Source organism: Gopherus evgoodei, chromosome 1 (assembly GCF_007399415.2).
Source record: "Gopherus evgoodei ecotype Sinaloan lineage chromosome 1, rGopEvg1_v1.p, whole genome shotgun sequence".
NCBI classification, from domain to species: domain Eukaryota; kingdom Metazoa; phylum Chordata; order Testudines; family Testudinidae; genus Gopherus; species Gopherus evgoodei.
This window is the reverse complement of record NC_044322.1, coordinates 297,783,631-297,798,235: the sequence shown is the minus strand read 5'-3', so window position 1 is coordinate 297,798,235 and position 14,605 is coordinate 297,783,631. Positions and strand designations below refer to the sequence as shown.

At 53.4% G+C, this 14,605-nt stretch overlaps 1 protein-coding gene across 1 annotated transcript in view; it reads left to right on the top strand.

Annotated features, from left to right (window-relative positions):
* Positions 1 to 14,605, top strand: part of TRHDE (thyrotropin releasing hormone degrading enzyme) — a 330,847-nt gene that overhangs the window by 70,634 nt on the left and 245,608 nt on the right.

The following is a 14,605-nucleotide window of genomic DNA, read 5'->3' as shown; positions in this document are numbered from 1 at the left end:
CATCAGACAACTGTTTTGCGCCTTTTTTCCTGGGTGAACTGTGCCGATGCCATACCATGGCAAGCATGGAGCCTGCTCAGCTCAATCCAGCAGTCATGGACGTTGTAAACACCTCGCACATTTTCGTGCAGTTTATGCTGAACCAGGGCCTGAAAAACAGGGGAGAAGGAGGCGGCTATGGCAGCACAATGACGAGAGCGATGAGGACATGGACATGGACACAGAATTCTCTCAAACCACGGGCCCCGGCGCTTTGGAGATCATGCTGGTAATGGGGCAGGTTCTAGCCATTGAATGCCAATTTTGGGCCCGGGAAACAACCACAGACTGGTGGGACCGCATAGTGTTGCGGGTGTGGGACGATTCCCAGCCGCAAAACTTTCGCATGCATAAGGGCACTTTCATGGAACTTTGTGACTTGCTTTCCCCTGCCCTGAAATGCCAGAATACCGATGAAGTGGGTATTCACCCACGAAAGTTCATGCTCCAATACGTCTGTTAGTCTATAAGGTGCCACAGGACTCTTTGCTGCTTTTACAGATCCTGACTAACACGGCTACTCCGATACCAGAATACCAAGATGAGAGCAGCCCTCACAGTTGAGAAGCGAGTGGCGATAGCCCTCTGGAAGCTTGCAATGCCAGACAGCTACCGGTCAGTCGGGAATCAATTTGGAGTGGGCAAATCTACTGTGGGGGCTGCTGTGATGCAAGTAGCCAAAGCAATCACTAAGCTGCTGCTACGAAAGGTAGTGACTCTGGGAAATGTGCAGGTCATAGTGGATGGCTTTGCTGCAATGGGATTCCCTAACTGTGGTGGGGCGATAGATGGAACCCATATCCTTATCTTGGCACCAGAGCACCCAGTATGTAAACCGCAAGGGGTACTTTTCAATGGTGCTGCAAGCACTGGTGGATCACAGGGGACGTTTCACCAACATCAACGTGGGATGGCCGGGAAGGGTTCATAACGCTTACATCTTCAGGAACACTAATCTGTTTAAATGGTTGCAGCAAGGGAATTACTTCCCAGACCAGAAAATAACAGTTGGGGATGTTGAAATGCCTATAATTATCCTGGGAGACCCAGCCTACCTCTTGATGCCATGGCTCATGAAGCCATACACAGGCAGCCCGGACAGTAGTCAGGAGCTGTTCAGCTATAGGCTGAGCAAGTGCAGAATGGTGGTAGAGTGTGCATTTGGACGTTTAAAAGGACGCTGGCGCACATTACTGACTCGCTCAGACCTCAGCCAACCCAATATCCCCATTGTTATTGCTGCTTGCTGTGTGCTCCACAATCTCTGTGAGAGCATGGGGGATACCTTTATGGCTGGGTGGGAGGCTGAGGCAAATCACCTGGCCGCTGATTACACGCAGTAATCCAATTCTCTGGGATGATCGCTTTACTCCTCCCCCCACCGCGTGGCTGGTATCATGGAAGATCCCTGCTAGCCACCCCCCACACCGCGTGGCTGGTATCAGGGAAGATCCCTGCTAGCCAAATGCGAAAAAGCTCAGCGCCAATCACCCCCCTTCTCCCCCTTTGGCTAACTGCAGGGAAGGATTTCTTTTCAGCCACAGGCAAACAGACCAGTAGGAATGGCCACCTCTGTCCCCTTAATTAAATTCCTGTATTTCAACCAGGTTACCATGAATGATATCACTCTCCTCAGGATAACACAGTGAGATAAAGAACGGATGTTGCTTGAATGCCAGCAAACACTGGGACCATATGCTGCCAGGCTTTGTCTTGCAATGATACCAGATTACTTGCTACTAGCATGGCGTGGTCCAGTGTCCTACCATGGAGGACGGAATAAGGCTGTGCTGCCCAGAAACCTTCTGCAAAGGCTTTTGGAGCTTCATGGAGATGTCCCTGGAGAATTTACGCTCCATCCCCAGACACATTAACAGACTTTTCCAGTAGCTGTACTGGCCGTGAATGCATCTTAAGTCTTCAGCGCAAATTAATAATTAAAAAACGCTTGCTTTTAAACTATGTTTTATATTTACAAAGCTACACTCACCAGAGGTCCCTTCCATGGCTTCATTGTGTGGGATAGTGGCTTAGGAGGGCTGGGAGGGTACTTCCGTCAGGCTGAGAAAAAGGTCCTGGCTGTTGGGGAGAACGGGGTGCTGTGTGCTCTCCACAAGCTTGTCTTCCTCTTCCTCCTCCTCATCTTACCCATCTGCAGAATACTCTGGCATGGCTGAGATTACCCCCTCCTCAGAATCCACAGTCATGGGTGGGGTAGTGGTGGCAGACCCCCCTAGAATTGCATGCAGCTCAGTGTAGAAGCAGCATGTTTTCGGCCCTCCCCTGGACCTTCCATTTGATTCTTTGGTTTTCTGGTAGGCTTGTCTGAGCTCCTTAACTTTCACATGGCATTGTACTGAGTCCCTAGTGTGGCCTCTCTCCATCATGGCCTTGGAGACTTTTTCAAATGTTTTTTCATTTCATCTTTTAGAACGGAGTTCTGCTAGCATGCAATCATCACCCCATATAGCGATCAGATCCAGTACCTCCCGTAAGGTCCAGGCTGGAGCTCTTTTTCAATTCTCAGACTGCATGGTTATCTGTGCTGATGAGCTCTGCGTGGTCACCTGTGCTGATCAGCTCTTCACGCTGGGCTAACAGGAAATGAAATTCAAAAGTTTGCGGGGCTTTTGCTGTCTAGGTACCTGGCCACTGCATCCGAGTTCAGATTGCTGTCCAGAGTGGTCACAATGGTGCACTGTGGGATAGCGCCCGGAGGCCAATACCATCGAATTGTGGCCACACTAACCCTAATCCGAAATGGCAATATCGATTTCAGCGCTACTCCCCTCGTCGGGGAGGAGTACAGATATCAGTATTAAGAGCCCTTTATATCGCTATAAAGGGCTTCGTTGTGTGGACCAGTGCAGGGTTAATTCAGTTTAACGCTGCTAAATTCGATATAAACTCATGGTGTAGACGAGGCCTGTGATGCTGATGATTATGATCTTGTAACAAGTGAGTTTTTTGATGAGCTGTTTTGTATCTGGTGCTGGTCACTGCTGTCATGTTCCATATGGTGACACACGATATGAGCCTCTAAGGTCTGGTTTGGACTTCCAGGAAATTGGGCTCATTGGGCCTGCACCTTTGCTATGCTGGGTTTTGGCTGCATATATCTTGTGCATGCAGAACATGCTCCTCTTCCTGGAGTTGGTAATAGTACGGGCTATAACCTTGGTGCTGTTGTCACAGTCTGTCATGGCTGGTTGACCCTTCATTTCACTCTGCCTCGGGACCAGAGTTGTAGAGGAGTTTTGTTTTTGGGACACGATCTCCCTTCCCAGGAACTCTTCTGCTAGATGTTGTTGGTTCCTGTTGGTGTGGATGACCATTATGAAGATCAAACTCTTCTTCCTCCCTATGCAGTCCATGTGTTGATAGTTGGGGCTCATCTACCTTCATCGCTTTTGGAAAACTTGGCCCTTGTCCTCTGGATCTGTCATTGACATCTGCTCATTACTTTGAGGAGAGGCCCTTATGAACTATGACAGACAGGGGCCAGTCAAATCCAAGTCTTGTGTGGGCAGGGACATCCATACTGTGTTGTAAAGCAGCTTACACTGCTACTATTTGTTACTCGTGTGCCTGTGCAGATGCATAATTTGCTGATGGCTTCTTTATCACCACTCAGAGCAGGGTTTAAATGGTGTGCAGTAAATAACACATGGGACAACACATGGAATGAGGAGGATATAAAGAAATATTGAATAACTATCCATTCATGAGTTAGGCAGGGGTCATGCAGAAAACCTTAATTCTCTAGTTTCTTAACTTTTGAGTGTTTGATTTTTGATTACCACCTTAACATTTTTTTAATGTGTTTTTATGTAATTATTTTTATAGCAAAAATATATGCTTATCACTTTGCATAGACATCCCTACCCCAAAGAACCTATGGTGTAAGGCCCTGATCCTGGACTGCAAGCATACTCACAGGCACAAAGTTACTTGTAGAGGAGTTTGTTGGGTCAAGACCAAAGTAGACAAAAATACAGATGAATTATGGGCAAATTAGAAAGTAATGTCATTACCAAGTAGATGGAGCCCCTCCAGGCTCTTACTCTTACTCTTATAAGTATCCCTTACACACACTAGTAGTCCCACTACAGGCAATGAGACCACCATGAGGATTTGCTGAATTATGCCTGTAAGCGGGTTCCGCCGGAGCTCGACCCTCCCTGAGGGGGAGGGGAGCCACACCGGCCTCGCTGTTGTCCCCGGGGCCGCTCCTCGGGCCTGCGGCCCTGCCCGGGGGAAGGTCTGTCCCTGCAGTTACAATCAGAGCAGTGGCAAAGTCAAAAGGGGCCCAGCCCTTGGTTCGGGCAGGGCACCAAACACAGTTACAAGCAGCTCTGGCCCTTTGGGGCAGGGCGGAGCAGTGGCTTTAGGCCGGAGAGAGGGGGAGTCTGCCACCCCGATAAGGGTGGCAGGGGGAACGCAGGCCCACTCACTCCTCTGCGTTCCAGCCCGGGACCCTGGTAGCGGCTGTCACCACTACCGATGGTCAGTGGGGGTCCTGACCAAAACACACTGACATTGGCAAGGTTAGATCTGCAGCCTGACTAGAGTCAGGTGCCCCCGGGCTACTTCCTAGCTCCCCCTCTACTCCTACCTGGTCCGGGGCCTCCGTTCCGGGGACGTCCAGGACCATCGGTTCCTCCCAGTCCGGGCTGGGCGGCAGGTCTGGTAATGTTTCGGGGAATGCGGGCCAAGCCTGGTCTGGGGGCTTGTTGGGGCCGTAGTAGGGGCGAGGCAGCTCTGGCAGCTCCTCATCGTAGCGGCTTCAGGAATCGTCCGGTGGCTCCTCGTTGTAGTAGGGGCGAGGCAGCTCTGGCAGCTCCTCGTCGTCACAGTCTCGAGAATGCTCCGGCGGCTCCTCGTTGTAGTAGGGGCGAGGCAGCTCTGGCAGCTCCTCATCGTCACGGTCTCGAGAATGCTCCGGCGGCTCCTCGTTGTAGTAGGGGCGAGGCAGCTCTGGCAGCTCCTGGTCTCGGCCTCTGGCCTGGGCAGTCTCCCAGTTACGGGCTTCGGTGGACACGTCTGCTCCTGCCGATGGCAGACCTGCAACTGAAGGCTGGGGCCTGGCTTTTATTTTTCTGGGTCGGGGTGGGATTTCCGGCTAGCGGCCCCGCCCCCGTGGATGACTGATGGGGCTCGACCCTCCCTGAGGGGGAGAGGAGCCACACCGCCTCGCTACACTCCTCCCCCCCCCAAGTCCGGCCCCCGCCTGTCGGGGCCGGGCTGTCCCATCTCCTCGAGGCGGGACAGGAAATCCGCGTTGGCATGGTCCTTGCCCGCCCTATGCTGGATGGTGAACGCATAGGGCTGCAAGGCCAAATACCAGCGCATGATGTGGGCATTGTTGTCCTTCATCCTCATAAGCCATTGAAGGGGGGCGTGGTCCGTAACGAGGGTGAACGGGCTGCCCAAGAGGAAGAACTGAAGGGCCTCGCAGGCCCACTTGACCGCGAGGGCCTCCTTTTCAACCGTCGCATAGTTCCGCTCGCGGAGGAACAGTTTCCAACTGAGATACAATACGGGGTGATCAACTCTGTCCCTCTCTTGGGACAAGACGGCCCCTAAGCCGACGTCAGACGCATCCGTTTGGAGGATGAAGGGCTTGTCAAAGTCGGGGCTGTACAGAACCGGTTCTCGGCGAAGCGTTCTGAAGGCTGCCTCACACTCGGGGGTCCATTGCACTGTTCGAAGGCTGTTCTCGGTCAGGGGGGCTACGGTGGACGCGAAATGGGGAATAAACCGCCGATAATACCCCACGAGCCCCAGGAAGCACCGTACCTGCCGCTTTGTTGTCGGGGTGGGGCACTCCGCTAGGGCCTGTACTTTCCCCACGAGGAGCTTCACCTGCCCCTGTCCAATGGTATAGCCGAGGTAAGTAGTCTCTTCCCAGGCTATCCGGCACTTTTTGGGGTTCGCTGTCAACCCCGCCTGTCGAAGGGTCCGGAGGACCGCCGCGACCTGGTCAGGTGGTCGTCCCAGCAGCGGCTGTAGATCACCATGTCATCCAGGTAGGCGGCTGCATACTCCTGGTGCGGCCGCAAGAGGTGATTCATGAGCCGCTGAAAGGTCGCAGGGGCCCCATGGAGACCGAAAGGCATCCTAGTGAACTGGTACAGTCCGGACGGAGTGGCAAAGGTGGTCTTTTCTTTGGACGTCTCCTCCAGCAGGATTTGCCAGTACCCTCACTGAGGTCCAGCGCGGTGATGTACTGGGCCTCCCTGAGGCGGCCGAGCAACTCGTCGACCCGGGGCATCAGGTAGGTGTCGAAACGGGATATGGCGTTAACTTTCCGAAAGTCTGTGCAGAAGCGCCGGGAGCCGTCAGGCTTGGGTACTAGGACTACCGGGCTGCGCCACTCGCTCCGGGACGGTTCAATGACCCCCAGGGCCAGCATGGCCTGAACCTCTTCCTCCACTGCCTGGCGCATTCGGTACGGTATTGGCCGGGCGGTCTCCCGCACGACCTTCCCTGGTTCGGATTGGACCACATGACAGGTGGCGGTCATGCAGGCTGGTAGTGCCGTGAAGGTCCGTCGGAAGGCCTGCAGGAGACACTTGGCCTGCTGATGTTGCTCGTCTGTCAGGGCGCTCCCCAGCGCGGGTTCCGTCGCCTCTTCCATCTGGGCTACTTCCGGACCTAGTTCTAAGTTCGGCGGGCACGGGTCGATTAGCAGGCCCTCTCGGTCACACTACGGTTTCAGCAGATTGATATGGTATAGTTGCTTCTCCTTCCGGCGACCTGGTTGGCAAATCTCATAGTTAATGGGCTCCACTCTCTGGAGTACCTCGTAGGGGCCCTGCCACCGGGCCAACAATTTCGACTCGCTGGAGGGCAGGAGCAGCAGAACCCGGGTTCCGGGGCTAAATTCCCGCACGCGCCTTGGTTATAGCTTCGTTCCTGCCTCCCCTGGGCTGCCTTTAGGTTCTCCCGCGCTAGGGTCCCCGTCTGAGTTAGGCGCTCTTGCAGCCGGAGGACATACTGGAGGAGCCCCTGGGTCGGGGAGGCTGACTGCTCCCACGTCTCCTTCATTAAATCCAGGAGGCCCCGTGGCCTCCGCCCGTACAAGAGATCAAAGGGGGAGAATTTGGTCGACGCCTGGGGAATCTCCCGGACAGCGAGGAGCAGAGGTGGGAGGAGTTGGTCCCAATGGTGTAGTTCACCTGGCGGGAACCTTCTCAGCATGTCCTTGACAGTCCGGTTGAACCGCTCTACCAATCCGTCGGTTTGGGGGTGGTAGACGGAGGTACGCAGTTGTTTCACCCCGGCAGACTTGGTTTAGCAACCTGGAGGTGAAATTAGTTCCCTGGTCCGTTAAGATCTCCTTAGGCAATCCCACGTGGGCAAATACCTTCACTAGTTCACCCGCGATGGTCCGGGCCATGATGCTCCGCAGGGGGATGGCCTCCGGAAACTGGGAGGCATAATCGACCAGGACTAGGATGTATTGAAATCCTGCTGCGCTCCGGGGAAGCGGGCCTACCAAGTCCATGGCGACGCGCTCAAACGGAGTTTCAATTAGCGGCATGGGGACCAAGGGTGCCTTAGGTATCCGGGCTGGGGCGGCCAAACACCCCGGGCAGGAGTCGCAGTATTGCTTCACCTCTCCGTCAAGCCCCGGCCAGTAGAACCGAGCCCGAATTCGGGCCAGGGTCTTCTCATATCCCAGGTGGCCCGCGGCTGGTATATCATGGGCCAAGCTCATTACGCCCTGCCGATGGCATCGGGGCACGAGGAGCTGCATCCGCGGTTCTTGTGTGCGGGGGTCCCGCTCTGCCCGATAAAGCCGGTCCCGGCGGAGCTCAAAGTGGGGCCACTGCGTAGCCCGACCGGGGTCGATAACAGACCCATCAATTGCCGCAAGCTGCTCGTAGGCCCGGAGAATGGGGTCGGCCCGTTGGTCCCGGCAGAAGTCCGTGTCAAAGTGGGGCGCAGGGGGAGCTCCTTCGATTGACCCCTCGGCCTCTCGGGTTTCTAGTCCAGCTTCCTCGGTGTCCGTCTCGGTTTCCACCGGGGGTTCCGGGGACTCGGTTGCTAGGGCCGGTATAGACTGAAGGAGCCCGTCAAAGGTGGGCCAGTCGCGTCCCAAGATGACAGAGTAGGCCAGTCGAGGGGCCACGCCGACGATCAGTGACTGAGTGAGGCCGTTGACAGTCAGCCGGGCCCGAGCACTGGGGTAGGGCCGAACATCTCCGTGGATGCATTGCAGGTGAATAGGCCCCAGATCGGGATCTATCAGGGGCCCCAGGGCCTGACGGACCAACGTTTGACCACAGCCTGAGTCGGCCAGGGCCGTGGTGGCTTGGTCCCCCATGAGTACCGGGACCGTGAGCTTGGGGGGCTGGGGTCGCCGGGCCCGGCCTTCTCCTGCACAGACCTGCCCAAAGTCACACTCCATCTCAGGGCAGTCCCGCTGTAAGTGGCCGGCCCTCCCACATCTAAAGCAAGGTCCTATTTCCGAGTATCCGCGCCGGGGACCGGTGGCCCGAGGGCTTCGGGGGCTTTGGCGGAGCTCCGACAGACCCACAGGGGAGGTCCCCGAACCCGCGTGCGGGCCAGGCTCCGAGCGTTGGGTCCGCGGTGCTGTCCGTGGCTCGGCCACCATGGCCCAGGCGGGGCGGATCCTCTCCTGCCTCTGCAATTTTGGTCAGGCTCCGGGGCGGGTGGCCAGAAGGCCGGCCCCACGGGAGCTTCCGCAGTGAGGAAATCCCCCATCAGGGTGGCAGGCCGATGGCGGAGTACCCCGGCCCTTCCTCGAGCCGGCAGGATGTGTACAAATTGTTTTAAGACCACCTGCTCGGTCACTTCTTCCGTCGTACGGGTTTTTGGCCGCAGCCAGTGGCGGCAGGCCTCTTTCAGGCCTTGTGGAATTAAGCGGGGACGGGCGCCGGTCGGGTAGGTCTGGCCCCGGAACTGTTGTCGGAAGGTCTCGGGGCTGATATCCAAGGCATCGAGGACCGCTGCCTTCACCCGATCATAGTCCTTGGCGTCTTCCGTGGCTAACCCGCGGTAGGCCAGCTGGGCGGGTCCGGTTAAATACGGGGCCACAAGGGTGACCCACTGGGCTCGGGCCCATCCTGCGACCAGGGCCATGCGCTCAAAGGAGACCAAGAAGGCCTCAGGGTCATCTCCCGGGTTCATCTTGGTCAAGCGCAGCGTCGCCGGCGGCCGGGGACCCACGGGGTCATCCCCCATCGCCCCGTCGGCGAATCGGGCAGCGGGCCCGAGAAGTGTCTGTAGGTGGGCTCCAAGTTGCTGGTTGAGTTGCTGCTGGTGCTCCAACTGAGCGATATGTTGCTGTTGTTGCTGCTGGAGGTGGGCGGCATCTCGCTGTTGCTGCTGCTCGAGATGGGCGGCCTGCTGCTGTTGCTGCTGCAGCAGTTGTGCCGCCTGCTGCCGCTCCTGGCTCTCTGCCAGCAGCTGGAACAGCCGTTCGATATCCATGTTTCCAGTCCTGGGAGCACCGGCTGCACTAGCGTCCTTCTGCCAGCCCCTTCTCACAGGGGTAAGGGGTCAGGTCCCTGGTCAGGTGCCAGTTGTAAGCGGGTTCCGCCGGGGCTCGACCCTCCCTGAGGGGGAGGGGAGCCACACCGGCCTCGCTGTCGTCCCTGGGGCCGCTCCTCGGGCCTGCGGCCCTGCCCAAAGGAAGGTCTGTCCCTGCAGTTACAATCAGAGCAGTGGCAAAGTCAAAAGGGGCCCAGCCCTTGGTTCAGGCGGGGCACCAAACCCAGTACAATCAGCTCTGGCCCTATGGGGCAGGGCAGAGCAGTGGCAAAGTCAAAAGGGGCCCAGCCCTTGGTTCGGGCGGGGCACCAAACCCAGTACAATCAGCTCTGGCCCTTTGGGGCAGGGCGGAGCAGTGGCTTTAGGTCGGAGAGAGGGAGAGTCTGCCACCCGGATACGGGTGGCAGGGGGAACGCAGGCCCACTCACTCCTCTGCGTTCCAGCCTGGGGCCCTGGTAGCGGCTGTCACCACTACCGATGGTCAGTGGGGGTCCAACCGAAACACACTGACATTGGCAAGGTTAGATCTGCAGCCTGACTAGAATCAGATGGCCCCGGGCTACTTCCTAGCACCCCCTCTACTCCTACCTGGTCCGGGGCCTCCATTCCGGGGACATCCAGAACCATCAGTTCCTCCCAGTCCGGGCTGGGCGGCAGGTCCGGTAATGTTTTGGGGAATGCGGGCCAAGCCTGGTCTGGGGGCTTGTTGGGGCCGTAGTAGGGGCGAGGCAGCTCTGGCAGCTCCTCGTCATCGCGGCCTCGAGAATGCTCCGGCGGCTCCTCGTCGTAGTAGGGGCGAGGCAGCTCTGGCAGCTCCTGGTCTCGGCCTCTGGCCTGGGCAGTCTCTCAGTTATGGGCATCGGCAGACACATCTGTTCCTGCTGGTGGCAGACCTGCAACTGAAGGCTGGGGCCCGGCTTTTATTCTTCCGGGTCGGGGTGGGACTTTCGGCCTGCGGCCCCGCCCCCGTGGATGACTGATGGGGCTCGACCCTCCCTGAGGGGGAGGGGAGCCACACCGCCTCACTACAATGCCCTAAACTGTTTTTTTAAAGCAGAAAACACATTACATGCAAATTACTTTTATTTTATTTAGGTCCAACCCACAATTGCCTCTGTGCTTGATCCTATTTAAATTAATGTAGAATCTGGGTCTTAGTGTAGCTCTCAAACAGCTTACAAGAACATGTATAATAATTGTACATTCTTGTTCAATCTAACTGTAGCAGAGTGGACCTCTGCTCCTGCCCTGAAGGGATTAAAAAATAGCCCGGGGAAGGGGCTGGGGCTGGAGAAAGCAGCCTTTAAGCTGGGCTGATTGGGGAAGTGGCTGCAGCTGGGGCCACGCCCCAAACTGAGCCACAGGGCCTAATAAGAAGGCCAGGGAGCCAGAAGCAGAAAGAGTCTCTCTGACTGGAGAGAGAGAGACAGACAGACAGGCCTGGCTGTTTAGGAACTCACCCAGGTGACCTAAAGGAAGGCAGGGCTGGGGGAAAAAGCCTTAGGAGCTGGGAAGCCCTAGGTCAGCAACTCCCCAGGCTGCAGGGCCTAATTCTAGGCCTGCAAGGTACTGGGCTTGCAAAGGGGCAGTCAGAGGGTGGGTAAAGGCAGCCAGGCCAAAACCCCTTTGCCTATGATGGGGGGCTGCTACTGCAGTCTGCCCCAGGGTGTGGGGCTAGACAATGACTGGGCAGTAGCCAGTACTGAGGCAAAGTGGGGATAGTGGGGTGGTGTTCCCCTGGGAGGGGGGAGACCCAATTAAAGGGGCACTGAGGTCCAGGGAGGGGCCCAGGGCCAGCAGAGGATAGGTGGATCACCGGCCTGCAGAGGGTACTCCATAGCTGGAATTGAGTTAATTCCCAGAAGCAACCAGCAGGAGGTGCCGTGGGGGTGAGTCCACACATTTACACTAACCTATGTAGTTAATAAAGTACTGTGATTTTTTTGTATTGCAAAATGTAGTGGTAACAATTTTATTTATGATCAAGAAACAGATCTCATCTTTTTCCATACAATAAATACTTTATTAGTAGCAACATATTGGTGGCCTTTTGCTATGTTACTTCTAAGTGGCTGTTGCTGTTATGGGGCATGTTGACAATTCCCAGTAGGGAAAGTAGTCCCAGGGGAAATGCTACTTGTAAACGATGGTTTCTCGTACAAGGTGTTGCTGCAAACAAGTGTCTACTATGTTAGATATTTCTATGGACCCCATTGCCATGGTATTTTAGCATCTAACAGTCTTTAATGTGTTTATCCACACAACACTCCTATGGGGTTGCAGAACTTCCCTACCTCTTTTTATGGATGGGGAACTGATACACAAAGAGGCTAAGGTCCAGATCCTCAAAGCTATTTAGGCTCTCAACTTCAATGGAAGTTAGGATACTAAATACCTCTGAAGAACTGGGCATAAATGACTTGCCCAAGGTCACTGTTATGAATCAGGGACTTGAACCCCAGTCTCTAATCACTGGACTGATTAATCTCTTTACTTCATGTTGTTTTATGCCTTGTTATGGGTTTTTCTCTCACACTGTATCCTGTGTTTAGCCATTGTTAAATTGAGAGTGGTGTTTTCACAGACCTGACTGGCTGTCCCAGTCAACTGTGCCAGTAAAACAGTTATGTAGAATTGTATATAAAGGTTTAATGACACAAAATACTGTTTATTAGAAAGCTAATTGTGATAAAATTCATTAGATACAGCATAGGGCTCAAGTTTTGCATTGGGATCTTTGAGACTACATTTGCTTTATCCAGCAACTTAACTTCTTCCTAAACTTTGTGGGTAGGATACTGGAGATATGTAGAGTGCTGTTTTAACTTTGGAAGGAAACAATATCAGAAAATAGTAACTTACAGAAGCTCAGAGGATGGTCTCTATTTTTTTCAGGTTGTGATTATAACTGTGTTTCCTTGTATTAATCATTAGGTTACATTTTTTACATTACTTTACAAAATGACAACCACATCTGGGTGATTATTACAAACTTACAGAGCTTAATGGCACAAAGACAAATTTAAAGCTACACTCACATTAAGAACCTGCAGGGCTAGAACCTGGGTCTAGGGGGCTTCTAGGCTGCTGCTGCTTCTGCCTCACCACTGGAGGCTTAGGCTGGGCTCTTTTTGGAGGACTCTGTGAGGCTGGGCTTGGCATGAAGTACCATCCAGCAGGATCTGAGTGGCGGCCCCTCAGAGCCCACTGATTGTACTTCAACCTGGAAGCCAGGAAGGGGAGTGGTCTGAATAACAACCTAGACTGCCTGCTTGCCTGCCTTTCCTCCAGATTGGGTACGTGATGGACCCTAGACTCTGACTTTCGACACTGGTTTGTCCTTGATTTTGCTGTTTGACTGCTATCTGTAATCTCGTGCCTGACCCTGATCTCCATGTAACTTGAGCCTGCCTGTTGCCTCCTGAGGCCTGACACTCAGTTTGCCCTCTGGCCTTTCTCAGACACTGACATCCCGGTAACCTGGTCATGCCTGCCTCCTGATACCTGAACCTTCATCTGTCCTCTGGCTGGTCTTGGACTCTGACCTCCAAGTACCTGACTTGGCTTGACTCTCAACTTCTGATCTGACCACCCTCATTCTGGTTGTGACACCAACATGGACTTTTTTTTTTAAATCAGCAACTGAATACCCAAAATAAAAAGATGCTGAGGCAAAGCAGAGTTCATAGGTACAGCACATCTCTGCAAGGAAAAGCCCAGGTTCGATGTTTGCTTGTATATCTTTCGGGTAATTTAACTGGTACAGGAAATATTTATGTAAAGTAATCAGGAGCAAAGAGCAACCCTGGCTCCTGCCTCAGAGCCAAAGATCCCATTGACTTCTTTGGGCCCAGAGTAGAGCTGCTAAAACCATTTCAAAATCTGACATTTTTCATTGAAATTATCAATATCTGTCCTCCTCGGCTACCACCCTCTCCCTGGAAGGAAAAAAGAGAGAAACGTGGATAAAATTTTCACAATTGTTTTTGCAGAATGTTGATCTTTTCTGCAACTAGCTGTAGCATAGAGCAAATGAAAGGCTTGTGTGTGCCTTATGGCACTACTAGGAATGGTACAGTGCGATAGTCAAGTCCACACCAGCAGAAGCTGCAGAAGGGGTTGTGTACTTCAAAGAGAGGGAATATGGCTATTACTATAGCCATAAAGGAATGGCACATGCACTTCTTCCCATTGTTGACTAGATCTGTTGGCCATTGAAGAAGGAGAGTCTTCACTAAAAAGGTAAATTATGAGCCAGATACTTAACACAATTAATATTAACAGCAAGGGGGAAGAAACACATTCCAAAATAGTGAGAGAACAGATTAAAGAATATTTAGATAAATCAGATGTATTCAAGTCATCAGGGCTTGATAAAATTCATCCTAAAGTACTTAAGGAACTGGCTGAAGCAGCCTCTGAACTGTTAACAATTACCTTTGAGAACATGTGGAGGATGGGTGAGGTCCCAGAGGACTGGAGAAGGGCAAATAATGGACCTATCTTTAAAAGGGGGAACAAAGAGGAGCTAAGGAATTATAGATCAGTCAGCCTAACTTTTGATACCTGAAAAGACCCTGGAACAAATTTATTTAAACAATCTGTTTGTAAGAACCTAGAGGATAATTGAGAGATATGTAATAGCCAAAATGGATTTGTTAAGAACAAATCATGCTAAACCAACCTCATTTCCTTCTTTGGTAGGGTTACTGGCTTAGTGGCTGGGGGGAAGCTGTAGACATGATATATCTTGATCTTAGTAAGGCTTTTGACATAGTTCCACATGACATTCTCAGAAGCAAACTAGGAAAATATGGTCTCAGTGAAATTACTATCAGGTTGGTGCAAAAGTGGTTGAAAGACTACTCAGAGAATAGTTATCAATGGTTCACTGTCAAACTGGGTGGATGTATCTAGTGGGATCCTGAAGGGTCTGTCCTGGGTCCAGTATTGGTCAATATTTTCATTAACGACTTGGATAATGAAGTAGAGAGCATACTTATAAAATTTGTGGATGACACCAAGCTGGAAGGGGTTGCAAGCA